The 6,656-nt window shown below is 57.9% G+C and overlaps 1 pseudogene across 1 annotated transcript; it reads right to left on the bottom strand.

Annotated features, from left to right (window-relative positions):
* Window positions 1-3,692: 3,692 nt before the first annotated feature.
* On the bottom strand, window positions 3,693-5,730 carry LOC309852208 (proline-, glutamic acid- and leucine-rich protein 1 pseudogene; annotated as a pseudogene). The gene is made up of 3 exons (XR_014316593.1): window positions 5,464-5,730; window positions 3,945-5,366; window positions 3,693-3,847 (listed from the first exon to the last, which is right to left on the bottom strand). The product of XR_014316593.1 is annotated as a proline-, glutamic acid- and leucine-rich protein 1 pseudogene (transcript).
* Between the last annotated feature and the right edge of the window lie 926 nt (window positions 5,731-6,656).

Genomic DNA, 6,656 nt, shown 5'->3' with positions numbered 1-6,656 from the left:
AGGCTCTCCTGCGCCGCCTCCCCCAGCCACCTCTGACATCCCCCTGTCCACTAACCACAGAGGGACCCAAAAACAACCAACTCCTGATCCCTCTGAACGGTTCCCAGGCAAGCACACGCTAGCCTTCCAGCTCGGTGCTCCCCTGAAAAGGTAATTCACAGACCCAAGCTGCTTACAGGGATCTCGGGCAAGGTCCAGAGCACAGTGCTGATCGCTACTGTCCGCGTGGGATCATTAACCGACTGGAAAATTTAATCAACTGTCCTGCTGTCTGGTCAGCACACTCTCCCTTGGCCGCCGAGCATGGAGGCACGTTGCTGAAAAGCTCGCTGAGAACAAGCGCTCCCCCATCTCCACAGGCATCAATCCAGAAACCCGGGGGGCTCCTCTGCCCGACCCTGTTCTGAACCGTGAAGCCGTTCTAGCCCCGAACGGTGACCTGGCCCAAGGTCAAGCCAAACATGCTCTAATTACCTGCCCCGCGACTAGACCCTGGAACCGACCACAGCCACAGTAAGGAAACGGGCTCCGGCAGATCAGAGGAACAGAGCACGAGATCAGGAAACAGACCCAAACCCAGGCAGAAATTCAGAAATCTAGCAAAGCTGGGGCTTCAAATGAGTAAAAGATGGACCGTTTGATAGATCCCATGGGGACAGAACAGTACAGTCAGATCTGTATCCCGCACATCAATACTCGCGTGCACACCTCTGTACACACATACACGCTTGCTGGACCCCACATCCATACCCGTGTGCACACGTGATCTGTACACACATGCCTGCTTGTTGTGTGGCAGCAAGAGCTAGGGAAGTAGCGCAGAGACTCGCTGGGCACATAGCGGAAGCAAAGGACAGCGCCGGCCGCCACCGCAGGCAGAGGGAGGAGGCTGAGAAGCCACAGGGTGTGTCACCTGCAGACCCACCTGCTCCCCCCCCAACACACACCCTGACTGGGCTCCAGCCACTCCCACACCGTCTAGCCGCAGCCTGGCCTCTGTGCGTCCCCAGCCTGACCCGCCCTCGCATTCACCTCCCGAGAGAGGTCAAATGGGGCCGACAGAACTCCCACTGGAAGAGGAACCTTAACACACGGCTGGTGAGGACGCACGCTGGGGCAGCCGCTTCGGCAAACAGGATGGAAGTTCCGAGGAAAGTTGAAAACAGCTGCCCTATGCCCAGCTCCCACTCTCCTGGGTCCTCACTCAACAAACACACACACGCTAATTCAAAGGGGCAGCTGCCCCCCAATGTTCACAGCAGCAACACCCACAACAGCCGCACTGTGGAGACACCAGAGGCCCGCTGCCCGGTGAGCGGGTTCGGAGGCAGTGTGCGCACCGGAGCATCCGCCACCGCCGCAAGGAAGGAATTCCACTCACACGTGAAATTTAAGAATCAAAACAGGATCACAGGGGAAGGAAGGGAAAAATAAAATCACATGAGAACAGAGAGGAGACAAACCATAAGAGGCTCTTAAGCGTAGGAAACAAACTGAGGGCTGCCGCAGGGGAGGGGGTGGGGGGCTGGGTAACTGGGGGACGGGCATGGAGGGGGGCACCTGTAACAAGGGTGTTACACGCACCTGATGAATCACGGACCTCTACCTCTGAAACTAATAATACTCCATGTTAACTAAGCTAAATTTAAATTAAGAACATTTTTAAAACAAAACAAACAAAACCCCTAATATGTGGTCTCCCAATGCCTCCTGCAACACCCCCTCGCCACCCTCTCCTGCTTCCAGCCTGCCACCTACCCGACCCCATCCCCCTTGCCCATCCTACTGGCCACCTTCCGCACCCCGAGAGGGCTCCCAATTCAGGACGTCTTACTGGCGACGCTGGGAGCCCCCCAGCCCTGCACAGCCCTCACATCACCTCCTGCCAGCCCTTCATTCACCGCCCATCTCGGGGAGACCCCCCAAACCCTCCTACCTAAAACCCACGCACACACTCATGCATACACACACACAAAGGTGCGCACACACACGTGCCCAGGTGCAGGAACACAGTGGGTGCGTGCGTGCACTCTGTGTAAATCCTGCACTTTCGATGTCTGAAAATTCTCATCAAATGTTGAAAACACGCCCCCACACCCCAGTTCCCCTCTCCCCGCTGCAAACCCAGCACCTGCTCACTCTCAGCACCCATCTGCTCTCTGCCCTGCCACGCAGCGTCTGGAAGCTCAGCCCAGGAGGGTTGGAGGGAGGGGGTTTCTGCATTTCGTGCACTGCCCTGCCTGCTGCCAGTGAAACGGCCCATCACCGTACCAGCAGCAAACCCTAGTCTCGACACTGTGCCCTAACCACGCAGAGACAACTGGAAGAGGAAATGGGGGGCTGCCCCCACACCCTCTGTGCTCCTCCAGAAGCTCCTGTGACCCGGAGGCATTTCTAAAACACGGATTAAGAAGAAAGCAGCGGCTATTACGCAACCGGTACTCAGTGTCTGATGAATAACCACATCGTGACTCCGTGAGATGGGTCCATCCTTGGTGGTAAGGCACCACCTTCCCCGGGAAAGCTGAAGCGAAGGCCGCGCGTGTCTGCGCACCCGTCCCAGGGTACACACCTGCCCCACGCACTCACCAGCCCCCTCAGCCCCGCCCTGCATGCCCATCCCTGTCCCCACACAGTCACCCGTCCCCGCAGGAGCACATGACCCAGTGGGCACGTCCCTGTCCATGCCCGCGCACCCGTCTCAGGGCGCCCACCCTTGCTCCTGGGCTCTTATCACAGCGTTGACGGTGGTATTGTGATTACCTAGAAAAACGACCTTAATCTCAGCAGAGAACGCTAACAAATTCAGAGGACAAGGACCAGGTCTGCAAACAAACTTTTACACGATGCTATGAAGAAAAGGTAGGTCCAGATGTGAGCACACTGCTACGGGCAGAGGTGCGTGTGCACACGGACGCACGGGTCTACACAGAGTACAGCTGCACAGAGAGGAACACGGACTAACGTCTGCGACCGGGGAGTCTATGTGATGGTCACACTCTTCTTCCAGCCCTCCACAGGCTTGGGGTTTCTCAAGATAGCAGGTTGGGGAAAAGTTTTGTAAACCTGAGTAGGTTGCCAAAAATTGGCCTCACTAACAAGGGCCTTCAGGGCAAGCACACTCGGGAAGACGAGCTGCTCTGCCCACATCTCCGGCCTGTGTTCATGCCGCAATAGACAGACCTGTGCTCATGCCACACAGACGGACGCCCGTCTTGCTCCCACACACACGAGAGCCCCAAAGAGGCCGAGGCGTGCCGTGTTTGCAGAAACCAGACACCAGCTGGGCCGTGGCCACAGCTGGGGGCGGGGTAGATCCAGTCACAAGAAGGCCCAGCCCGGGAACAGGGCTCACACCTCCGTACCTTTCACATTTGTCTACCTCCAGTCACATGGTTTTCAGCCCACGGTTTTGGGGGCACGGGAGCACGCATATTTACACACTCTCACTCTCTGGGACACACAGTGCTCTGACCTCCCACACACCCATCCTAGGCTCTGACAAGCAGCCCCACTCCTTACTCGTGGTCTCAACCGCCAGCAGCGCCGAGGGCGGACGGTGGGACGACGCAGGGCAGTCGGGCCGCCGGGGAGCACAGGCCGCTGTGCAGACGCACAGGGAGCACTACGAGTACCTTGGGACGCCCGCAGGCGATGGGGCTTCAGGCCAGGAACGCAGCGGTGCAAGAGGCGGGCGGCAGGTGATCTCCCAGGACAGAACTTTATTAGAAACCGAAAGGGCGGCAGGAGAGGATTAGGAATCGGGCTCCGGGGCCGGTGGTGGCTTCTCGTCATCAGGGGGACAATCGATGAAGTCAGCCAGCATGGCGGCCGTGTCATCCTGCTCCTTTTCGGCAAAAAGACGTAAGATTGGAAACAGTCACACACACACAGGCGCACAGAAGGACAGACCCAGAGCTGAGCCCCCTCCCCTGCCCGCCTACCTTCTCGGGGAGGGCGGCCGTCTCTGCCTCGGCCTCCACCTCCACGTCTGCCACGGCAGGTGTCTCGGGGGGGACCGGCACCTCGTCACCCCCGCTCTCAGTCCCCTCCTCCAGCAGGGTCGGGGGAGCTGAAGGCTCCTCTTCCTCGAGCTCCTGGGGAGGTGGCCCAGCTGGGGGGCTCTCTGGGTCCGGCGGACCCTCCCCCTCAGAGGGGAGCACCTCAGGGACCAGCGTGGGGGCAGCCTCGGCCGCCGGCCCCTCCTCAGCCCCTGGCTCCTCTACCTCCAGCAGCAGCCCGGGCTCCCCTTCGGGCTCAGGCTGCGCCTTCGGGGACTGGGCAGGGGGCAGCGCCGGGGGCGGGCTCGGTGGCGGGGGCCCACTCTCCTCTGCCGGTGCCCCTGCGGGGCCGAACTCCACCTCCTCCAGCTCCTCCAGCTCCTCTTCCTCCTCCTCCTCGTCTTCCTCCTCCTCCTCCAACTCTCCTTCCTCTTACTCAAACTCCTCCTCAAACTCCTCTTCTTCCTCTTCTTCCTCCTCAAAATACTCCTCCTCGTCCTCCTCCTCTTCCTCAAAGTCCTCCTCCTCCTCCTCCTCGTCACTGCTGTTGGTGTTAATGACCGTCAGGTCTTCCTCCAGGCCAGGGGGTCCTCCGCCACCAGGAGTCCCTTTAGGGACCAGCTGGGGAGGCGGCAGCGTCACGGGCCGGGTACAGAGGGGAGCGGGGGGCGGGGCGGGAGAGGCCCCGGGGCCGTGGGAAGCTCCTCGGACTCCTCTTTGCCGGCCCAGGAGGGGAGGCAGTTGGTGGGCCGCTGGAGCCACAGGCAGGGGTGTGGAGCCCCAGGGGGGGAGGGGCGTCAGGGGAGGCAGCCCCTCGGGGACGATCACCACGCTGTCATCAGAGTCGCTTTCCAAGGAGATCTCCACGTCGGATGCCTCCTCCTTATCATAGTGGACAAAGGCCGGCCTGGGCACTCTGCCCCCAAAAGTCTCATCCGGGGGTATGGGGGGTGGAGGAGTGCCACTAGGGGCGAGGACGGGGTCCTCGTTGGAGCCTGCCCGATGGTTCTCTGGGCCAGGATGGAGCCGGGGGGGCACAGACACCAGGCCTGGGACGGAGAGGCCTAAGTGGTTGGCTGTGGCTGGAGGTCCAGGGCGTGTCGGAGGCAGGGGGCCCGCTGGCGGCAAGGGCCCCGTCGGGGGCATGGCACCCGCCGACGGTATGGGGCCTACTGAGGGCATGGGGCCCACCGAGGGCATGGGGCCCGGGGGATGGAAGGGGGGTGCCCTGAATGGAGATGGGGCCTCAGGAGGGGGGACTGGAGCAGGCGTAGGGCAGGCAGGGCCCATGGACTGCAGGGGAGGGACCCGGGGGTGGGTCAGGGCAGCACAGGTCACCAGCGCTTCCGAGCAGAAAGATGCCACCTGAGGAAGAGGCCAAGGGCAGGTGTGAGCATCAGGCATCAGAAGGAGAGGCCCTGGCTTCAGATGTGGGGGGTAGGGAGGGCCAAGGGGCAGCTACCTCAAGGCTGTCCTCTCGCTGGCCAAGGGAGAAGGCTTGCACTGCACAGGAGAGGGGAGGCGGGCAGCGGGGAGCCAGGGCCAGCAGGAGTGCAAGTAGCAGGCGGTAGAGCTCCCGGCGGCAGCGGGAGCTGGTATACGGGGAGCTGCCCAGGACCTCGCCCTGCTGGACCCCCATGACCAGGGGGAGGACCAGGTCGTGCAGTCTCTGGAAAGAACACGGAGCACACTCAGAGACAGCGCTCAGACCACCCAATATACAAAGCATTTTTACTGCCATCAAAATCCTCTGTGCTCCCCACCTGTCCCTCGGAAACCACTGGTATTTTTTATTGTCTCTACATTTCTGTACCACAGTTTGTCCATTTACCTATTGAAGGACACTTTGCTTCCAAGTTTTGACAATTAAGAATAAAGCTACTATAAACATCTGTGTGCACGGTTTTGTGTGGACATAGTTTGCAGCTCTTTTGGATAAATACCAAGGAGCATGACTGCTGGCTGGTATGCTAAGAGAATGTTTAGTTTTGTAAGAAAACACCAAACTCTTCCAAGTGGTTGTACCATTTTGCATTCCCACCGACAATGAGTGGAGTTCCTGTTGCTCCACATCCTCACCAGCATTTGGTGATGTCAGTGCTCTGCGATGGGCTGTTCTGGTAGATGTGCAGTCGAGTCTCGTTTTTATTTGCATTTCTCTGATGACATCTGACGTTCAGCATTTTTCATGTGCTTATTCACCATTGTATAACTTCTTTGGTGAGGTGTCTGTTAAGATCTTTGGCCCATTTTTCAATTGGGTTGTTTGTGATCTTGTTGAGCTTTAAGAGTTCTCTGGATATTTGGGATAACAGTCCTTTATCAGATGTGTCTTTTGCAAATATCTTTGTTCAGTCTGTAGCTTATATTCCATTTTCTTGATATGGTCTTTCACAGAGCAGTTGTTTTTAATTTCAATAAGTTCATCATTAATGATTAATTCAAACATTAAATAAATTTCGTTCACGGATTGCATGTTTGGTGTTGATATCACAATACCCAGGGTCCTCTAAATTATGTTGTCTTCTACAATATTTGCTATTTTTTCTTTTATATTTAGGTCTGTGGCCCATTTGGAGTTACATTATTTTTTAAGATATTATTTATTTATTTGACAGAGAAGACACAGTGAGAGAAGGAACACAAGTAGGGGGA

Source organism: Mustela nivalis (assembly GCF_964662115.1).
Source record: "Mustela nivalis genome assembly, chromosome: 17".
Taxonomy (NCBI): Eukaryota; Metazoa; Chordata; class Mammalia; order Carnivora; family Mustelidae; genus Mustela; species Mustela nivalis.
This window is presented reverse-complemented; position numbering and strand designations above follow the sequence as displayed.